The 20,681-nt window shown below is 41.7% G+C and overlaps 1 protein-coding gene across 1 annotated transcript in view; it reads left to right on the forward strand.

Annotated features, from left to right (window-relative positions):
- The window catches only part of ctdp1 (CTD (carboxy-terminal domain, RNA polymerase II, polypeptide A) phosphatase, subunit 1), a 105,091-nt gene that overhangs the window by 80,795 nt on the left and 3,615 nt on the right, over nt 1-20,681 (forward strand). The gene's annotated exons all lie outside the window — the stretch shown is intronic.

The raw sequence follows: 20,681 nt of genomic DNA on the forward strand, positions 1-20,681 counted from the left end.
TTGGTCAGCTAACAGCAGCGTTTAACAGTTTCATGGTGACAGCTGACACGCTTTCTCCATCCCTTCTCTATGGGGACAAATAATGTGCGCTAGCATCTGGTGACCAAGACGTTAGCCGGCTCTATTGGACTGCTAAGCTAGGCTCTCAATTCAACTGAATTCAAAGGGGCTTCATTGGCATGAACGTTTCAATAACAATGTTGCCAAAGCATTAAAATACAATTTGTCCAAATATTTGGACAGTACACAATAAACAACAATGTGAACATTAACACCAAATTAACATTGATTTATATATCTTGTTAGCAGTCAGGTCAGAGATGGAGGCTTTATGAGTAAATTGAGAAAAGCACTAACCCCTTATATGATATGGCTCCATGGCCTTGACATGAGGGTCGTGACTGCCTACCAATGCTGGCTGGAGTAATGATGTAGAGGCTTCTAGGGTCACTGAGAGAGAGCGTTCGCCATAGTTAGACACTGAAACGTGTTCGAAAGAGAACCACAGCATCTGCTCCTAGATATTTGACACAGTCACTACTATATAATGAATGATTTCAATATGATGCGCTGGTGAAACCGAGAGCACAATAGAATTTTGCAAAGGCAGTTTATTCCTTCTTATTTTTTTTGTCAATCAAGCAGGGCCAATGTATATATTCATCAAGGCATAATCAGTGGTATAATGGGCTGTGTTAGAATGGCGACTTCAAAGCCTTTTTTTAAAAACTATGACAGCAAACTATCATAGTGCCGTCAGTTTTGTTTTGTCTGCAGTTCTTTTATTGCAATTCAATGGAATTATGCAAAATGGGACTAAATGTTAATTAGAAGTCAATTTGGGACATCTAAAATGATGCTTTACTTTTAGTTAGTCCAGTCTTCTTTCACTGCAGCTGATAGAACTGTATTTAGACAGGTGGGGTTACTTGGGTATCAACATTCTGTTACACTTAGCAAACTACATATGTAAAAAAAAAAAAAAAAAATCCCTTTTTGATGCCCAAATAATCAGTACAAAATGAAAACTTATATGACTGTCCTGAAACCCACTCTCTGTATCTCATGCCATCTTGCTGACTGTAAACTTTCTGCCAGTGATGGTTTGTTGGCAGTGAACCCTGACCACCCACCAGATTTCAAATATCTCTTAATTAAATAATAGTTGCTTTCCCACCTGGGATGTTCTCCGGTGTCAAACTTTTCTCAATAAACAGTATGCGCGGCTCCAGTAAATTACCATACTTGACATTCATCACCTCATCAAATTGCAATGCAGCTGCCCCCTCACGGCTCAGCCAATATGACTTCAGCTGATTTGGTTGTGGCCTGTACATAAGAATAAATGAGCTGTCCACATTCGATGCAAGATTTGTTGTTTGAGAACATAAACACACACACACACACACACACACACACACACACACAAACTGTGATTGCTGGTGATGCATTTATAGTGTTTACAGCTGCTCTTCCTTGTGGAAACACCTCAGACCTCAGCCACGCTTGGTAATGGCTAATTACATAACATGATGTGCAGTATTTAGATGTTTTTTCCCCTCCACGTGCGTCAGTAAACATTCAAGATTTACATTTGCATATTTCTGATCTAATCAACTCAATTAAGAAAGGGAAAATAAACTTCATCTGGATCTTAAAACGTTCTGCCTTCGTGTACTGTAGAAGGACTGAAAAACCTGATTTATTTAAATCCAACTGCTTATCTTCCTCCTCTTCAAACAGCAGAGCAGAAACAACATGGTCAGGCTGGTCGGGCTCATCAGCATTTGCCGCCTTTTGTTCAGTGTGTGCTTTGACCGAGATGAAAGGGGGAAAAATAGAAATATAGCCCATCTTGGCACACTCGCTTTCTTCCTCTCACTCCGTGCCTTGCGTTGTTTTTTCTCCCATCCCGGTACCTTTTTTTATTCTTCTTCTCGAGGCTATAGTTCTGTGTAAAGCTGGCTATCTACTGTAGTCTGGCACTCTGCCCTTATCCTGGGGATTAACAGAAAGCCTTCTATACAGACTACATGTTCTCATGAAATGTCTCCTTATTTTACTTGCTTTTATGCATTCAGTGTGAAATCTCAAATTCCTTTGCAGAGCCGGTTATGTAATTACTGCAAGTCTTAATTATTCCTGTCTTGCTCAGGTTATTTGTGGGAATTATACTTAAAGCAGTGTAACAACAATCATCTATCTGCAGTATGAAGCATTCGAACGTCCTAAATATTCCAATAATTGGCGTTCTTTGCAAGGTGCTTTTTTTTTGTACTCAATTGGAAAAGCAATTGGATCAAATGTGCAACAACCTACACAATCTAGTCAAACGAGTAAGAGATCCAATTATCAAAAGGCAGGCAACACTTTCTTTTAACAGTGACTGCTCAATTTAAAGGAACCGTGCATGCAGATAAACAGTGAGAGCTTCTGCCAGTTAACATTGGAGCTGAAAGCACGTTGGCTGAGCTCCACAGCAGATAGCATCATTCAGCTCCTTCTGTGACTGTTATCCACTGTGCCGGAATGTCTTTTGGCCTCAACGCAACATACACTGATCTTTGGTTAATAAGTCAGCCCAACAACAAAGAGACCAAATGTCTTAATTCACAATTTCCTCTCATGTAGTTTTCAAAATCCTAGCTTGTTTGGCCTCTTAAGCTAAATACAAGCTGCACTATCTTCTGAATGGAGGTTATTGGGCCACTACTCAGGGCTGAAAAAGGTACTTTCAGCCTCTCTGCATGTTTTGGGGGTTAAAATAATTTACTCCACATGGTACCTTTTTTAAGTATTCAGTATTTTTATTTTTAATCAAGTATCTTTATCATGGGACACAAAAGATCTGCGCTAAGAACATTAATTAGTAAAACCAGCATTCATCCCATTTATATTTTTCACAGATTATAAAGCTGATTTTGTATCAGTTGCGTGGTTATGCCTGAATGTAAATCCTGTTATATAATATAATTAATTAACCAACTTAATAATTTATTTGCAGGCAAAGAGTTTTTTTTTTCTTCCTATGTAGTACTTTTCAAAACAGAAGTTTGTAAGGGCTTTTGCTGACTTAATTGTGTCCCTCCGCTTTATGTCAAAAAGATAATGGGACGTTTCAGTTATGACGTGTATTAAAGTTTTGACTGAACTGACGTTTTCCCAAAGTATAAATTTTTTGCCTAATTGTTCTCCACGGTAACATTGCCGTGCCGTAAACATTTTCCAGATTTACCTCTTGTAATAGCAAGGTGAGAAATTGCAGTTGTGTATTACATTTCAAGTCATACAAAAAAGGTAAAAGTCTAGGTGTATATATTTTTTTCATATGCAAGGGTAAAGTCGTGAATTGGATGTTTGAAACTGCCGTGCATTTCGCTTGTTAAATATAGTTTAATGCTGAACACTGTCAGTTCTTTCAGATGTTTAGGCATGCTGCACTTAAACCTCATTAACATGGTTAAATGTAAAGGAATTGCTATTAAACAGAAACAGTTCGTTGTGGCGTGATTATGAAACCCACGCAGCTTCTAGGCAAGACCCGCCCTTCTATAGCATTCAAGCGTCCATGCTTACGGAAGGAAACGTAACCCGATTTGTTCAGGTCCTATCCCCTAACCAGTCGGCTATTCTAACCTTAACCACTCGAGGTCAATGCCTAACCCCAACCAATCAGGCTGCTTCATAGGGCGGGACTTGAAGTTACATGGGATCCATAATAACGCCTCGTCGTGATGTTCATTACGTTTGAGTAGCTCGTGTTTAGAACCGTTCGCTCCTCATTTTCTAATGGAGAGGATGCTGGGGGGATATAAGACTGTTATCTCTACTCCTGTATTGTCAGTTAGACTCCACGAGCTTTCCAATTAGAACGTCTGCACCCGAGGGCCCTGTTCTTGGGTAATTGTTTTTAAGAATCTGCTAAAACCCCGAACGCTGCTCTAATGGCACGTTATTACTCCAGTGTGTGCTCAAATGATCATCATGAAAGCCGTTTGTTTCCAACTCGTAGATAGACGTGGCTTTGTTGTTGTACCAGATCTGCTTTTTTTTTTTTCCCCTCTTGTGAAGGCAGAGTTTCGGTATCTGTCCTCTATGTAGGGCACGTTGATGTTTGCTGCAGATTAATTAAATGTCATTATGCCATTACAGCTGGAATGTATGCAGGTCTCTGACATTCAGGGTGAGAGTGAAGCAAACAGCCTAATTGAATTTAGCTTGTGTCTTAAAACAGGTTTTCCTCATCACCTGATTCATATCTAAACACAGCCGGCTGCATCCACATCCTTTTTATTTCTTTTATTTTGGTGACATGCAGTCAGAGCGGCTTCTGGTAGACCGGGCTCTGTGATTATGGGATCTGTCAGGTGTAAACTCATCAGCAGCTGTAGCCAACAGTGTTGTTGCTGCAGGGAACAAAGCCTCCATTTCCTTCTGCCATGCTGTCCAGAGTTTGTATTCAGACAAACTGCTGCTGCTTGGAAAGGTGAGGTTAGAGTCACTATAAGGTCAGCTGTCAGATTAGTTGAGGAGGTAAGTTGTGTGACATTTATTGTTACAGGAGGACTGTATGCGAATGTTAGACCCTGACTTGTTGGAAACTGTTACTCTGCTATAACACAGGGTTTCCGCGGGGGTCTTAAAAATAAAAAAATAAATAAATAAAAGTCTTATTTTTAGGCCTTAAAAAGTCTTAACTTCGCTGAAGTATTGTGTTCTAGGTCTTAAAACATTTTTAAACCGGCCTTAATTTTCCTACGTCAATGTAACGCTACCTCTAATGATCATTGACATGTATTTATTTTTTTTTATTCTGTGGTGTTGTACTTTCTTTCTTTTGCTCATCCAAATATAATTCGCCGTATACACTTTGTATCGCTTTTATTCAGTTTGAATACATTCATTTACTTTGCAAGTACTTTTGTGGCTCTGCATCTTTGTGTGATGACATGATAAAGGTCTTACATTTCACGTAAAGGGGGTCACGTGAAACGCAACAATAAGTGACGGTCCATTAACACGGCGGACCCTATCACTGCTTAATTTCATACTCCATCGGTATTCGATGTGTGGATGGATAACTTAGATGGCCTTGTCTCGCCTCATGGAGTCCATCAGCCAATCAATCTGGCCCACGGGGCATTTTGTCTGGCGACACCCAGCGCTGTCCCGTTAGTCTGACAGTGAAGCCCGACACCTGAATCCCAAAGGTGATTTGAAAGATGCCACATGCAGGGAAGAAGGATTATGGATGTAACATGGGTTCAAAAGACATTGACAGCAGTCCGCCTTGCTCGGTTTCACCCTGTGAGCACGCTGAATCAGACGGTACGTGTTTCTCAGGGGAGCAGCACGGAGAAACTGCACAAAGATCCCCATGCTCCCTGGTCCTGGTAAACACAGCTGTGTGGAATAGGAATGCTTACTCAGGCTTTTCACGTGTATGAAAAGAGGAGCAATCCGTAAGTAGGAATAACTGAATCGGCAAGTAATCTGACCCATTTCTTTCCTCCTGGCTCCAAGCTGGTGACGCAGGCAGTTTTTCTATTTCTGCTCTGTTAGGATTGATCTCACTATGAAGCAAAGGCATGCATCTCAGGGGGAGGCTGGCTTGTTAATAGCCATTGTTTATCACTATCATTAAACACATCCATAAGCAGGTTATTTTTTTTTTTCCTCACACAGAAAAGTGTTTACAGTTTTACTCACTCACTGTTTTTTGCATGAGGAGACGTAGCTTTTCCTGTGCTTGTGGAGGACCTTCCTTCTCCAACTTTACTTACCACTCCATATCTCTTGCACTGTCGATTTTACCAGGCTATGTTATACAGTGCATATACACTACTACTTTTTTGAGAAAATGTTGAATGTATTTTTTGTTGTGTATGCACTTTCCATCAACCTGCCTCACATCTTTTTTACTTTAGATCATGATTGACACATTTCCTCTTACCTGTAGTGCTATTTATCAATCTAGATTGCTGTGGCGTGAGTTGCCCAGAGTTGGAGATATCGGCCGTAATGATGTCTTCCTTTTTTTAGTATAACGGAACTAGATGGCACTCGGCTTGTGGTGCTCAAAACACCAAAGAAATACATTTGGAAAAACTCAACAGCATTGTCTCTTTCCAGAAATCATGACCCTGTTACTCAAGATAATCCACAGACATGGTTGTGAGCAGTTTCACGTAGGACCTATTTTCTTTCGACCGAACTATCACCGTGCAGATGGAAGCATATTCATTGTGCTCGAGACCGCACGAGATGTAAACATTAATGCCGCCCTCCTCGGGTGAGGAGGACTAGCCTCTCGTCAATGAGTACACTTCCTTCTGCGCGGTGATACATTTAGCAGGTCTAGTTCGGTAGAAAGAAAATAGTTCCTACATTAAACTGCTCATAACCAGGTCTGTGGATTATCTTCAGTAACCAGGTCATCATTTCTAGAAAAGAGAAATTGCTGGATTTGTTTTTGGTGCTTTGAGCACCTCGAGTTGAGTGCCATGATATTGGAGAGAAGGCAGACATCTCTACAGCCAACCTCTCCAACAGTGGGTAACTCACACCTAAACAATCTTGATTGATAAATACTGTAGCACTAGAGGTAAGAGAAATATGTATTTTTGATTTTGGTCATATTTTGTCCCTTTTTAAATATGCTCCATAAGTGAGGTCAAGCCAAAAATACCTAATTTAACAAACAAAAAAGTCTCATTTTGAATGTCAAAAATTCAAATTTTAAACCTATAGTGCGTAGTTTCTGTCGCCCCCATGAGGAATTCTGAGTAATGGCAACAACACTGTCTGCGGGTCCAGTGTCCACATGATACAAGCCTTCCGTGATTGCGCACGCACCCCCACCCCTCCCCCAAGCAGTTGCTAGTAGCCAAGGAGGACACGGAGGATAAAAAAAACAAAAACATGATGGGCTCTTCAAAAGAGGTCATTATCTTCACTCGAGTTTGTGCGCGGGAAAGTCACTGGACGCCACAATCTTCTGAACATAGTCATACTGAGAAATACCGAGAGTTGTGTGGAGCTGATAGTCTTAATTAGCTTTGTAGCAACTCATTTGGCAACGGCTTGAATGTAACGGACGTTCATTAATATCATGCGCACTAAAGCTTTAAAGAATAGAACTTTTGCACACGTGTTTATCGACAGGTGCATAGGACAAGACCATGGGTCATCATTACAGAACAAAAGACTTCTGCACACTGTTCTCCTCACTTGTAGTCAGAGATACGCTGTTTGGGTACACAGACCTTCATCAATTATTTAAAAATAAAACAAAATTCTAATCTAAACCTGTATTTTTTACCATATGCTTTCACCGATGATTGAAACCCTGAGTGTGGGCTCTGCGTACGGCTCAGTATTGAGAAATAGATGACTATTATGTTCGGCTGCCTACAATGGAGGTGTAAAGAAAAGAGTACCTCATTAGGGCCACCTCGTCATAGTGGGGCAGTTATCAAGTGGGAAGAAAATTCTTTGAGCTCAGACACTGCTTAGTGCTCTCCACTCACTGCATTGACTGATGAGGACAACATGGGTAATGGGAAGGTGGGAGTATCAAAGTAGTCATCGTTTTATGGCTGTTCTGCAGCTTTGTTTGAAAACCTTCATGTTAGCGTTCAAAATGCATTTTCCCTTCAACTATGGTTTCGTCTGTTGATTTAGTTTGACCGCTGATGTCCAAGTGTTCATAATGCAGGATACACGTCATTTTGATTAGCCTCAGTACCTTAAACCTTATTCGGTATCCTTCCCGTTGGCATCTCGATTCCACTGCCTTTCTCACTACTGCCTTTCTTACTTACTCTTACTCTTAGAGGAGAGGTTTAAAATTCTGTTTCATGTCCAATCAAAGAACACCCATCCGAGCTTTATGTCTTAGCAGGTATGCTGCTTCAGACAGAGTGCGGCAGATCTTCGTATTAAAGCTGTAAATCAACATCATTATTACCTCGGACTGTATGAACTCAAGGAAAGCTTTTTTTTTGTCCAACGTGCAACACTACCATAATATAGCTTTCTGTAGAGAGTTTGAGGGGTTATTGATCAACGTACTGTATGTAGATTTTTGAATATTAAAGCCACATTTTTGGCTCATGCTCTGGTTTGGAACAAATGCTCCATTTAATTATGTGTGCTAACATAACATTCTTAAAATAATAGACAACTTGGGAAATGGCCTTATTGTTTTTCTTGCCTAGACTTAGATGACATGATTCAAACTTCTCTTATATCTGTACAGTCAGCTGGATATTCGTAGCTTAGCATAGCAAAAAGACTGGGAACGGGGAAACGACTAACTTGGTTCTGTCCAAATGTGACCAAAATCCAGCACCTGACTAAGAAATAGTTTGGCACAAACCACAAATATTAGTTTTTACCCTTCAGTTTTTGTACAGATTAAAAAAATAAGATTTATTTGGTTGATTAGTAAGTTTTCGAGGTGCAGGTAAGTGGGTTTTGGCAATGGCACCTTTGGACAGAGCCAGGCTGGCTGTTTCCCTCCGTTTCCAGTCTTTGTGCTAAGCTAAGCTAACCTAGCCACATGCTGGCTCCAGGTTCATATTTACGCGTACAGACCCGAGAGCGGTATCCTCCTATCTAACTAGAGCTGTGGACAAAATCACTTGTTCACTTCTGTATAATAGACACAATAGTGTACTCCATAGTGAGAAAAGTTGAGATTTCAGACATTCGGCATTTTTGCGCCATCGATGCCAGGCGTAGTCTAAAGCTGCAGACACTCTGACCAGACGGCCGACCCTCGGCAGAAAAGGCAGTTGGACTGATCAGTCTCCCCGAGTTGGTCCAAAAAGTGCCTCAGAATACACCAAAGCGACAAGACGTAATACGTCTCCATAACAGCAGGCGGCGCTAATCTGTATTGTCGCCCAAAAAATGAAAACCGGCAGCTGATTGGACAAACGCGTCACGTGGGTGTTGTTTCTCCAGAAATTCAAAGACAGACTATCATGGCCGCTTGTTCAGAATACGATCTCATATTGTACTAAAATAGTTCACCGAAACGTGTTTATGAAAACATTTTAACGGTGACTTAGTGACTTAGTCACGCTCCTTCCGCTCCCCGTTTCCGGGTTAGCACTCCACCAATCAGATGGGTCATTTGAGCCCGACTGGCGGCAGCGCCCACCCCACCGATTTATACATGTCCAATCGGCCAAAATGAAGGCCGAAGGCCCCTCGGACGGACGACGGCACGGGACACACCGAACAGACTCGAGTCACCGACCTCGCCAGACTGTCCGACGGCCGATTATCGGCTTGGTGTGTCAGCACCTTAACAGTAGTCATTTTCTCATTTTTCATAAAATGCATCACATTACACTGTGTGATTGTTAGCAGAAAGTAGTGCACGTGCATGGACAATACTTTTTGTATTTCAAAACGTATGAATCAAGTGAAACGGGCTGATACGCATTGGTAATTTTGCGTAACATTCAAACTGCAAGGGTTACAGTTTCTGTCGCCACATAGGGCTCAGAGCTGTCAGAGCTTCGGATAGAGACATTATATTTTTCACTCTACTATTATTAAATATCATTCCTCAGCCTAGCTCGCATATGTCACCTGTCATTGTCTGCCCGCTTGAGTGCTCTTCCATATTTGCGAGATGTGAGGGATAAAGCAGACAGCAGGGGGATTGTTTGCATAGCTCTGGTAAAGTGCGGAGATGGAAAACCACAACGCAAAAATCTGTTTCAAATATTTTATGAGCTGAGACACTCTGAGCTCATAAATGAATCAAGCAGCTTTGGACTGGCCCAAATAGAACTCCCTTTAAAAAAAAAAAAAAAAAAGGGTCACAGCTATCCCACTCATGAGCATTCAAGTCCAAGCACTTTGTCTTTTGAGAGCTCTCTGTCCTTTCTTGAAGACAGTTGGACATCTTCTGGTTGCATATGGTTGCAGTTGCATTTTATGGGATACTTTTGTTTCCTGAACTCTTTGAAGCTTGAGTCCTAAGCTGTCTTAAACTCCTGTGAAAAGACGCAGCCTTGTCAAAACTGCTGCCGCTAGTAAGAGAAAAGAAGTATCTAACTGTATATGAAAGGGCACCTGGGGGGCTTTAATCTGATTCGGCTGCCTGTGGCTGAGCCAGAGATGGGAGTGGTTTGCTGCAGACATGGGTGACTGGGGAGATATAAATGAACAGTTGGTCACATTTTTGTCACACTCGGACAGTACTGTTTTTGTTTCTGTATGTGTAGTTTAAGGTCTAAAATTACCCTAATTTACCTTCTTTTTTTTTATTGCATTGAAATATCCAAACTGCTACCTGTTTTTCTTCAAGTATGTCAAGTATCCAACCCAAGTGTTATAAATCAATTTTACATTTACTGTTTCCAGTAATAATGTCTAGGCCACAATGGAGGCAAAAACCGAGTCTCTAGGTACCTACCTACACACAATGACTCGTTGTCACTGTATGACAACCATAATACAACTCACTGCAACACACACACACACACTGAGCTAAAAAACTGAAAGTCATTTGTAGTCTATAAAGTTTCCACCATTAAATGAAATACAAGCCACAATGGTTAAAGCCTCACGTATGAAAAATAGCCATGGCCATTAAAGTTGCATCGGACAGACTTCCCTATTACTCCTTTATGAGGCACATGATGCAGCCGACATGAAATAGCGGTTAGAGGCCAAGGGGATAACAAATAAGGCAAATAATGCAGTTTGATGTATGATAGAAGAACCAAGAGTATTTTCTGGTTTTCCAGCAGCATGTCTAACATTTTTAACATGCTATTAAACATTAAATGAATAACATTTGAGCTTGTTGTTTTGGCAGCTCCAAAAAATAAATGTATACATTAGTGTGTGGATCGGGCCGCATTTTTCGGTCCGAGCCCGGCCCAAGCCCGACAGGCATTAAGATATTTATGTCCGAGCCCGACCCGAGCCCTACACAGTTAAAATATCATTTTTTCCTCATGCTAATGACACATATACGTTTGTTTGTGTGGAAAGCCCGCTTTTATTAAGCAACTGTAGGAAGGCATTCGGAAATGTCAACAGATGAGGGTAACACGGGGCAACAAGCACACGTTAACACAGGCACGCACCTACATAATAAGCTTTTTAAAATTTAAAATGTTCAGTCCCTTATCGCGCTGATGTGACCGAGCCCGACCCGAACCTGAACATCATTTCTAAATATCTGTCCGAACCCGGCCCGGCCCGCCAGGTTCCGACGCGCTCGGTTTGGGTATCCATCCTCTAATATACATGTATATCCTTAATTTTCCTTTTAATATTAACACTGTTTATTGTTAAAGGATAGCTTCACAATGTCTCCAGTCTTTAAACAGTATTAACATACTCATATGTACATGGAAACTGGTATTTCATGCACTTCCAATAACAAATACTGCAGTAGTCCCAGGTATTTATCGACACCGGTGGACACGCTAATTTATTTCTTGCCATTTGTTATTTGTGCGATGCTATGCAAGCAACGCTCAAACATTGTTCCAAATTAGTCTGCACCAAGTTTGAAAGAGAGCCTGAATAAGTAACAGATAGTTAAAATTGAGTAACCACTGCAAGATCGTCACTAGCATCTATGCTGCTTTCTATTTTCCGACGCGTTTGTGGCATCGAACGTGACACACCGGGGGGAACAGAGAGACGTACTTATCTACTGGCAATGGGAAAGAAATCTGTCGCCTATTTTTAGCGGGTTTTCCCACGTTAAAAAAAAATCAAACACTGCATATATACACACTCTGTTTTGTGGAAAAAGTCTATTTTAACATAATTCAAAAGACCGACTTGAAACACATGAACTTATCATTTAGGTAGCTAGACATCTATGTACTTCTTCCCCACTGAGAGCAGGTGGAGGCTCCAGTGTGTAGTTCCGCACTGTGCTGCTCCCGAGCACATTGAATCTCTCCACGATGAGCATCCTGCCCTAAATCTTTGTCAACATGTATTTTCACAAGTTGGCCCTAAAAGCGTGTGGCCTCAAACTAAACTAGTCATTGTGTAAGTCCTTGTTGTTGCGCTGTCATGCAGTTTTGTTTTCTCATTTCCTTGCAAAACTGACACGTCCCTCACAAACAGCTCCTATCCTTTTATCCTCCTGTTTGTCAGTTTTCATAGTGACATAATGTAATGAGGGGCAAGGGAAGATGATGAAAAAAACTGCAATGCTTATCAGCTCGCTGCACATGGAGCTGTTTAAAGCAGGAGGGACGGGAGTGTATAAGTCGAACCACATCTGCATCCGACACATCTGCTGTAAATGATATGGGATTATGGGAGAAATGAAGCAATATGAGAAAGGGGTGGCCTGCATTGCTGAGTTGTATCCTGTTTGCCTTTTGTTAGGCTACTCCTTCAAAGCAATAACTCGCTTAAGCGTTGAGATTGGGCCCACGACGTCTGTCGAGTTAGCTAATACACAGACAGCAGCTGCTAGTGTAACTAATTGACCCACATGGATGGAAAAAGTTAAGAGGAGCAAGGAAGAATATTGAATCGACCTCTTGGGGTGAGGCCTGTGGATGTTGAGCCTCCTACTCCGGAGGAAACTTTTTCAAGAAACCGAGAACACTTGAGTCCTAAAAGTTGACTTCATTATTTAGTTCATTACCTCTCTCGTCCGTGCTCTGTTTCCTCCTCTTTCATACTTTATTTGCTCCATTTGCCTTTTTACTCCCTCTTTCCCTCCACCCCTCCTTCCTTCTTGCTGTAAGCGGAGTTGTCAGAAGCGTTTGAAGTCTCTGCTTTTTCCAGGGCTTCTTCCTCTCCTCGTTTTTCTCTGCCTCCTTCCTCACCAGCCCCAGATTGAGATGCCTTGGGTATAGGTCGCAGCCTTGGAATTAGACTGAAGTAAGAGCTTACTACTTTATCAGCAGAGACGGTTACTGTGGATCACAAGATTAAAATGTAGTCTAGCTCGATCTGTGAAGTCCCCACAGCGTATCCCTTCTGAATGCTCCCCTGAGTGGCGTCAGTGCCACCTTAGCACCAGACTTAAACACAAAGTCTCATAATAATGTATTGCGATGTGGGGCAGATGCTGTTTTCCTGACTTGTATTAGTCATTTTATACCACTTATGTATCTCTAATGATGTGTCGAGGCGGCTGTAGCTGCAGGCTGTTTGTTCACCAGCAGGCACTCTGTAGCATGTCCTCTTGACACCCCTAATGCAATCGCACTCCCATAGTACATAATAGCATCTCATCTGTGTCTATAATAACACACATTTCTACCGTTTGCACCCTCACTGACAACTTGATTTAGTTCAATGCATGAGTTCCATTCTAAAAACCATCTGGAAGGAGCTTGAAATGTGAGATTTCACCAGTAAGTCGGCAGATTTGGTCCCAGTTTTCACTCAAATTGGGGTTTTAATGGATGCATAAATCATTAACTAGAACTCCACCTGATGCTGATTATTACCTGACAGGTCGAGTCCGCCTTGCCTTTTGTGTCATCGACAGCAGCTTGATTTAAAGTGCTCTCTCAAGGCGTAGGGCCAGCCTCGCTCTCCAATCAATTCATTCAACTGTCAACGTTACACAACTAGCCAGGGCAAGTCAGTGTTTCTGGATTGTAACTCTCCCACTGAAAAATATCACCAAGTCAAAAGTTTCTCCCTTACGCTTATAAAAGTACATTGTTCGCAGCTTTCTGCTAAATTTGGGATGGCAGATTGTCCTTCACAGCCGCGTCTTCGACTTTTACTAGCCAGTAAGATTTCCAGTAAGGCGGAACTAAGTGTTTCATAAGATCCTATTGTCCAAGCACCCACACTTTGTCAAATATATGAAAGGAAAAAATGCCTGGTGGATGAATCTTCATGATTTTCCAGACTTTTTTCCACACTACCAGAATATTGGCATCTTTGGTTCAGAGTTAAATGTCTCAACAGTTGTTGGGGGATTACTATGCAATGGTGTAGACATTTATGTGTTTTTTTTGGTTTTCTTTACAATTGGCATTAGTGCACAGTCTTTAGGGTGGCTGTAGACTCTTAGTCTTCAAGAATATGAAACTTGTACAAATCAAAAGGCATTCTATAGAAAACTGCAATCTTATTAAAGCCCCAAAATATACTTGTATGTAGGGCTTGGCGATATGGCTGAAAACTGTATCACGATATAAGTGTTTCATATCGGTCGATATCGATAATTATTGATATTTTTTATGACCTATTTAAAATAAGGACCAGGAGAAAAATATATTAAATTTAAACATTTTTATTTTAAACTTAACCTTCCTCTGATTATAATCCCCTCAGTTATAAAAGCAGAAATGTCAACACAACCATGGAAATCACTCAAATAATTAAAATGTAAACATAAGTCTAAAATCACAGTGAAGGAAGAATAAGTAAGAATTGCTTAATAAGGTGTAATAAAACGGTGCAAAGTGTTAAAAATAAACATAGAGAAACCTGAAACCTGAGAAGAACTATTTTCTGCAGGTTTAGTGCTAGGTTGGTAACCTGGGCTGGACAGTGCCACGCACGTCTGCCTCCGTTATTTCTTTGTAGCGTTTAGTAAGGCCGATGCAGAGTACCTCTCCATGGCGGTCTGCTGCTTGTGCGGTGTAGCAGCTGCAGATGTTGTTGTTGGACGTTTCTGGCGAATACGGCTTTGCTCCAAAGTGTGAGCGCGGCTAAGGTGGTAAAACAAGTTTGCGGTAGTGTTGGTGGGGACGACGGTCAGACTTATAAAATCCCCAAAACTGCCATACTGACTTTTCCTGTTTTATCAACAATTTCCTCGCTCGCTGCGGCACTCACTTTCCACTTATCGCTCCACGCCGCTGGTTCTGTTATTGTAGAAACACGAGACAGCGATGTGGCGCAACCAAACATGATACTGTTACATGATTGGCTGTTAGAGTGTCACTCCCTACGTTGCTAGGTTACCAGAGAGTGAGTGCCTTTGTTCAAGCAACCAAACTTGCTTTGCAACTTCTGGTTTCTTCCGAAGAAGAAAAACAAGTTATCGAACGTCTTATCGAACGCATTTTCTATTGATATTGATTACGTGTCTATCGCGATACATATCGTTATCGTTTTATCGCCCAGCCCTACTTGTATGTCAAATAAGCTGCAAATGTCCAGAGTAGGTGCACATTGGGATCATTTTCATGTAAGGCAAGGCAAGGCAGCTTTATTTGTATAGCACATTTCAGCACCAGGGCAATTCAAAGTGCTTTACATAAAACTTTAAAGAGCAGTTAAAAACGACTAAAAGATTAAAAACCGATAAAATACGAGAATAAAATGTACAGTGCAGTATAAGAAATGAACAATTATTTAAAGAGAGGCAACATCAAAAAAGGTCTTCAGCCTTGATTTAAAAGAACAGAGTTGTGGCAGACCTGCAGCTCTCTGGGAGTTTGTTCCAGATATGTCGAGCATAAAAACTGAACTCTGCTCCCCCCTGTTTAGTTCTGACTCTGGGGACAGAAAGCAGACCCTGTCCCAGATGACCTGAGAGGTCTGGGTGGTTCATAGTGTAGCAGCAGATCAGAAATGTAATTTGGCCCTAAAACGTTTGGTGATTTATAAACCAGCTAAAGTATTTTGAAATCAACTCTTTGAGGCACTGGAAGCCAGTGTAAAGACTTCAGAACTGGAGTGATGTGATCCATTTTCTTGGTCTTATGGTGTTTTTACCATTACATGGTACCTGCTCGACTCTACTTGACTCAACTCGACTCAGACACGGTGCCCCGTCCTCCATTTTCCATTGCAGAATTAGTACCGCCTCATGCCTTAGGCGAGCGTGGCTGGTTGTCATAGCGATGCCGCAGTAAACTGCCGTGACCTAACGCGACACACACACACACACACACCACACACACAGAACGTCGAAGGTGTGTTGTTTTTGCCACAGCCGCAAGACAAATTTAGTTTCAAAAGAAGCTGGAGGCAGCAAAAAAATCACCACTGGCTAAACTATTTAAAAATGGCAGGTTTGTTCAGGACACCCCCATCTGTCGTTACCAATGATGATTATTTCCGACCAATCAGTAGTCTGCAGGTTTTCACGTCACCTTTAGGTATCGCCTCAGCTCGCTTGGAACCTGTACCAGTGACTTTTTTTTCATAATGGAAAACCAAAAAAGGCGAGTCGAGGCGTGTCGAGCAGGTACCATGTAATGGAAAAACGCCATTAGTGAGAACTCGAGCAGCAGCATTCTGAATCAGCTGCAGCTGTCTGATAGATTTTTTAGGGAGACCTGTAAAAACACCATTACAGTAGTCAAGTCTACTGAAGATAAAAGCATGGACAATTTTTTTCAGATCCTGGTGAGATATAAGTCCTTTAACCCTTGATATATTCTTAAGGTGGTAATAGGCTGACTTTGTAATTGTCTTAATGTGGCTGTTGAAATTCAGCTCTGAGTCCATGACTACACCAAGAGTTCTGGCTTTGTCGGTTGTTTTTAACATTGTCGTTTGAAGCTGAGCACTGACTTTTAATCCTTCCTCTTTTGCTCCATAAACAACCACCTCAGTTTTTTCTTCATTTAATTTAAGAAAGTTCTGGCACATCCACTCGTTAATTTGTTCAATGCACTTAATCAGTTTTTGTATTGGACTATAGTCAGGTCCTATGTAAGGTAAGGGCCAGAGATTACTGTGTGGAGTCCCGCTGTGACTGATAGCGGAATAATACATTTTTATAATGACATTGACGGAGAAACTGTATTCGGTGTGGATGGTCACGTTCGGCCGATACCTGATCGGATTCATAAGGTTGGTATGGGTCCTAAAACCGATTTAGCAGTTTGGATCGGTGCGTCCCAACTTCTTACCAGAAAGCATAAAATAAAACTTCTTCTGTGGTGGAAACTTCCAGCACTGCTTTTCCCTCCTGCAATCATTTTATCAGTCCTTTGTAAACTTTCGAACATTGTTGCTTTGCAGTTTATGCATAAACGTTTTACACGTTTATTTCACACGTCATCAATGTATCATTAAACACAATTTCATAAGGTACAATGATCATATATAAGCCACGTGAAATGGGGAACCCCAAATAAGAGACTAAAAGCTTTTTGGGCCCCGATAATGATAGACAACAACAGATAATATACAAACCAAAAACTCAATTTACCATAGACACAAAATAGACAATACAGATACTTAGACCAGACTTGGACCTACTTAGACTAACCTAGACAAATACTACAAACAGACGGACAGTTCCAGCACAAACTATAGCATTTAAAGAATAATCAACAATCATATGTTATGAGCAATTTTTCTTTGAGGCTTTTCTTGAAGATGGAGACAGAATACGTCACTTTCAAGTTTTCCTCGAGCTCTTTCCAAATCTGCGGTCCCCTACAAACTGTACTCAGGCTCGTACACTTTAACCGTCGTTTTTTGCCAGTAATTAGGTGTATTTTTCCCTTGTGTGTTAAGTGCGCAGGGGACGACTTATTGGAATAAGCTCACACAAACGGTAGTTTAACCTATGGATAACCTGGATTATTATGCAGGCATTCTGAAAGACATTATATTCGGTAAGCCTTGATAAACCCAGACGACGAAATAGAGGACGAGTGGGGGTATTGGGCTCGGACCATATGATTTTTTTTTTTCTGTAAAATCTGTAGTTTTTTCAAGTGGCTGGGAAAAGTATTACACCATATGACATTACAATAGTTTAAATGAGGGTCAAACAAAGTTATATATAAAGCCTGAACTATTAATGTTTAAAAATGAAGAAGATATTTTGTTTAATTCCAAATTAAGTCCATTCGTTGTAGATCTGTAGTCTGGTTTGTTAGAATGTAAATAAAGCTTTTGAGTGCAGGCAGCCGTTCGTTAACAGCATGTTAAACCAGCAAATATCTGATAAAATTACAACTGAAAACCCCGTTTTGGAGCTGATATGAGTGAACGTGGTGGAAGTGTCTGCATCGTGTGTGTCTGTGGGTGTTTGGATTAATAGATAAGGATTTAGATTGGATGTAATGATGCCAGACAGAAAGCAATGCAGGAAATCATCCCCACCAACCCCTGCTGTCTCAACTGTTAATATGTGGAAATGGGAGCGGGATGGTGTGGAGTTTTTTACTCATCCTCTCCATGTACATATACGCACACCGCAGTGACTCACACAGTGTCACCAACCAGCCCGGGTAGCAGTGGCAGTAACACTGATGGTGGTACATTGCCTCATTTTCTCACATCGTTGCCAAATAAATAATCATTAATCGCTCATCTCATCTCTCGCCCTCTCCCAGCCTCACATTACCCTCTGACCAGCGACTCGCTCCTGCGACTCTGAAAATTAAACTTCTTGTCAGTTTGGAGCAACGCTGATGTAACCCAAACCCCCAACCATTTCCCTCCCACGCACAGAGCACGCAGTCCGCAGGGGTCCACTGTCACTGTCATGTCACCGAGCCTCTGCGATGATAATAGCCGACATCTGACCTTTTCAAGTGAACACACAACCAGAGCCCCGCTGCTGTGGGAGGTTAGCGAGGCTGTCTGACAGCAGTCTTGTCTAATGAGGGGGGGCCCTCTCAGCAGAGCCGGTCCTCCACAATAAGCATAGAAGTCCCCTACACACCTCATTAGAATTATGCTAATAAGCTTCTCTACAGAGGATGTCATGGAGATGCCGGAGTGGAGAGGAAAGAGGGATGGCATGTTGACAGCCACATCCAAGAATTCTTTAGCCACTTAGGAATCTATGCTTTCTTTTTTTTCCTTTCTTTTTTTTTTCCTGACTCTTTTGGTTTCATCTTGAATCCATTTGGGTGCGAAGGTTAAGATCTATTCTATTATACACATCTAAAATTGATATATGTTTTAGTCACCATAGCCGAAACATAGCATATAGAGCTGGGTATTGAACCGAATCATGTCTGTGTGTTACAGTAGGCACACAACTGGAGTCCAGAGAGCCACAACCCAAAACATCGCTAAGAGGTCTTAAAGTGCCCATATTATGAAGAAATCACTTTTTCTGGGATTATTTTGTGTCTCTGGTGCTTCCACACGCATACAAACTTTGAAGAAAAAAAAACCCACCCATGCTGTTTTGAGTGAGATACGGTTTCTGAATGTGTCCTGCCTTCAGTCTCCGGGTGAGCTGGTCAAAATCTGCACGGCTTTCTACGTCACTAGCCGAAACGAGCTGGCTAACCACAACCGTTGGCATGCTAGCGCTAGCATGCTACCTCGTTCTCAATGGCAAAGCACTGCTACAACACACACAAGTTCACCATAATCTACAAAAGAACTACTTACATGTGCGCCCTCGTTTACAAGTCTCCCAGCTAATCCTGCTTTGTAACTGACCGAAGTTGGAGAAACAGCCTTTCTTTTACTGTCTATGGAGCTAGCTGACATGATCTACGATCTGAGCTAGTGCGCATGCGCGAGTGAGTGCAATCAAAGATAGTACAGAAGAAAAGATGTCTCACTCTGTAGCTAAAACAGAGACCTGAACACAGGGTGAAAAGAGGAGCTGCAGCAGTGAGAGAGAGCTGTGCAGTACAACAAAAATATGGTGTTTTTTGAAAATTAAACCTATTCTGGTACAACCTTAAAATACAAGTATGAACCTGAAAATGAGCATAATATGGGCGCTTTAAAAGCTGCCAAATCTAGCCGGGGGAACATTTTGAAATTGTCAACACTGCACTTTACCCACAATGTGTTGTTTTTGCTGGTTGTGTTCAGGTTCAAACAAACGAGACGCAACGTGTTAGTTCGTCAGCTTTCGAGGTGTTGGTTGGTATGTTTTTCTCTTGTTAACCCCCTGCCTCCAGTCTCTATGCCAAGCTAGGCTAACAACATCCTATCTCCAAACTTAACACACAGACATGAAAAAATGATATAAATCGTTTCATGTCACCGAGTTCCCATAATGTTTCCTATTCCTAGGGAATGAGTCCTTGCCCCAAGTGAAGGAGTTCAAGTACCCCGGGGTCTTGTTCGCGAGTGAGGGGACAATGGAGCGGGAGATTCACCCGAGAATCGGCGCAGTGTGGGCGGTATTACATTTACTTTATCGCACCGTTGTGACGAAAAGACAGCTGAGCCAGAAGGCAAAGCTCTCGATCTACCGGTCAGTTTTCGTTCCTACCCTCACCTATGGTCATGAAGGCTGGGTCATGACCGAGAGAACGAGATCCAGGGTACAAGCGGCCAAAATGGGTTTCCTCAGGAGGGTGGCTGACGTCCCCCGTAAGAGATGGGGTGAGAAGCTCCGTCATCTGTGAGGAACTCTGAGTAGAGCCACTGCTCCTTTGCGTCGAAATGAGCCAATTGAGGTGGTTCGGGCATCTGGTAAGGATTATATCTCCACCCTGGCCAGGGAACGGATGATGATGGATGGATTTGTTTCCTATTCCTTTTAACATTTGAAACTTTTGAGAGCTTTTTGTTCATATTCTTCAAAGCAACTGGTATGTGTAAACTCGGGTGTGGCACTGCCATTAGTTGAAACAACTTTACAATCCAGGATGCCTGTGGCCTGTTTGGTTTGCCATGGCTTCCTTATTGGAGAGGTATATTTGTTTCTGTAATTATGTGCTTAATTGGAGACATAGCATTTTCACTTTGATATTAATGTGGCAATGTCCGGAGTGGTTTGGAGCTTTAGTGCATCTTGGGCCTCATTTACA

This window comes from Perca fluviatilis, chromosome 13 (genome assembly GCF_010015445.1).
Source record: "Perca fluviatilis chromosome 13, GENO_Pfluv_1.0, whole genome shotgun sequence".
NCBI classification, from domain to species: Eukaryota; Metazoa; Chordata; class Actinopteri; order Perciformes; family Percidae; genus Perca; species Perca fluviatilis.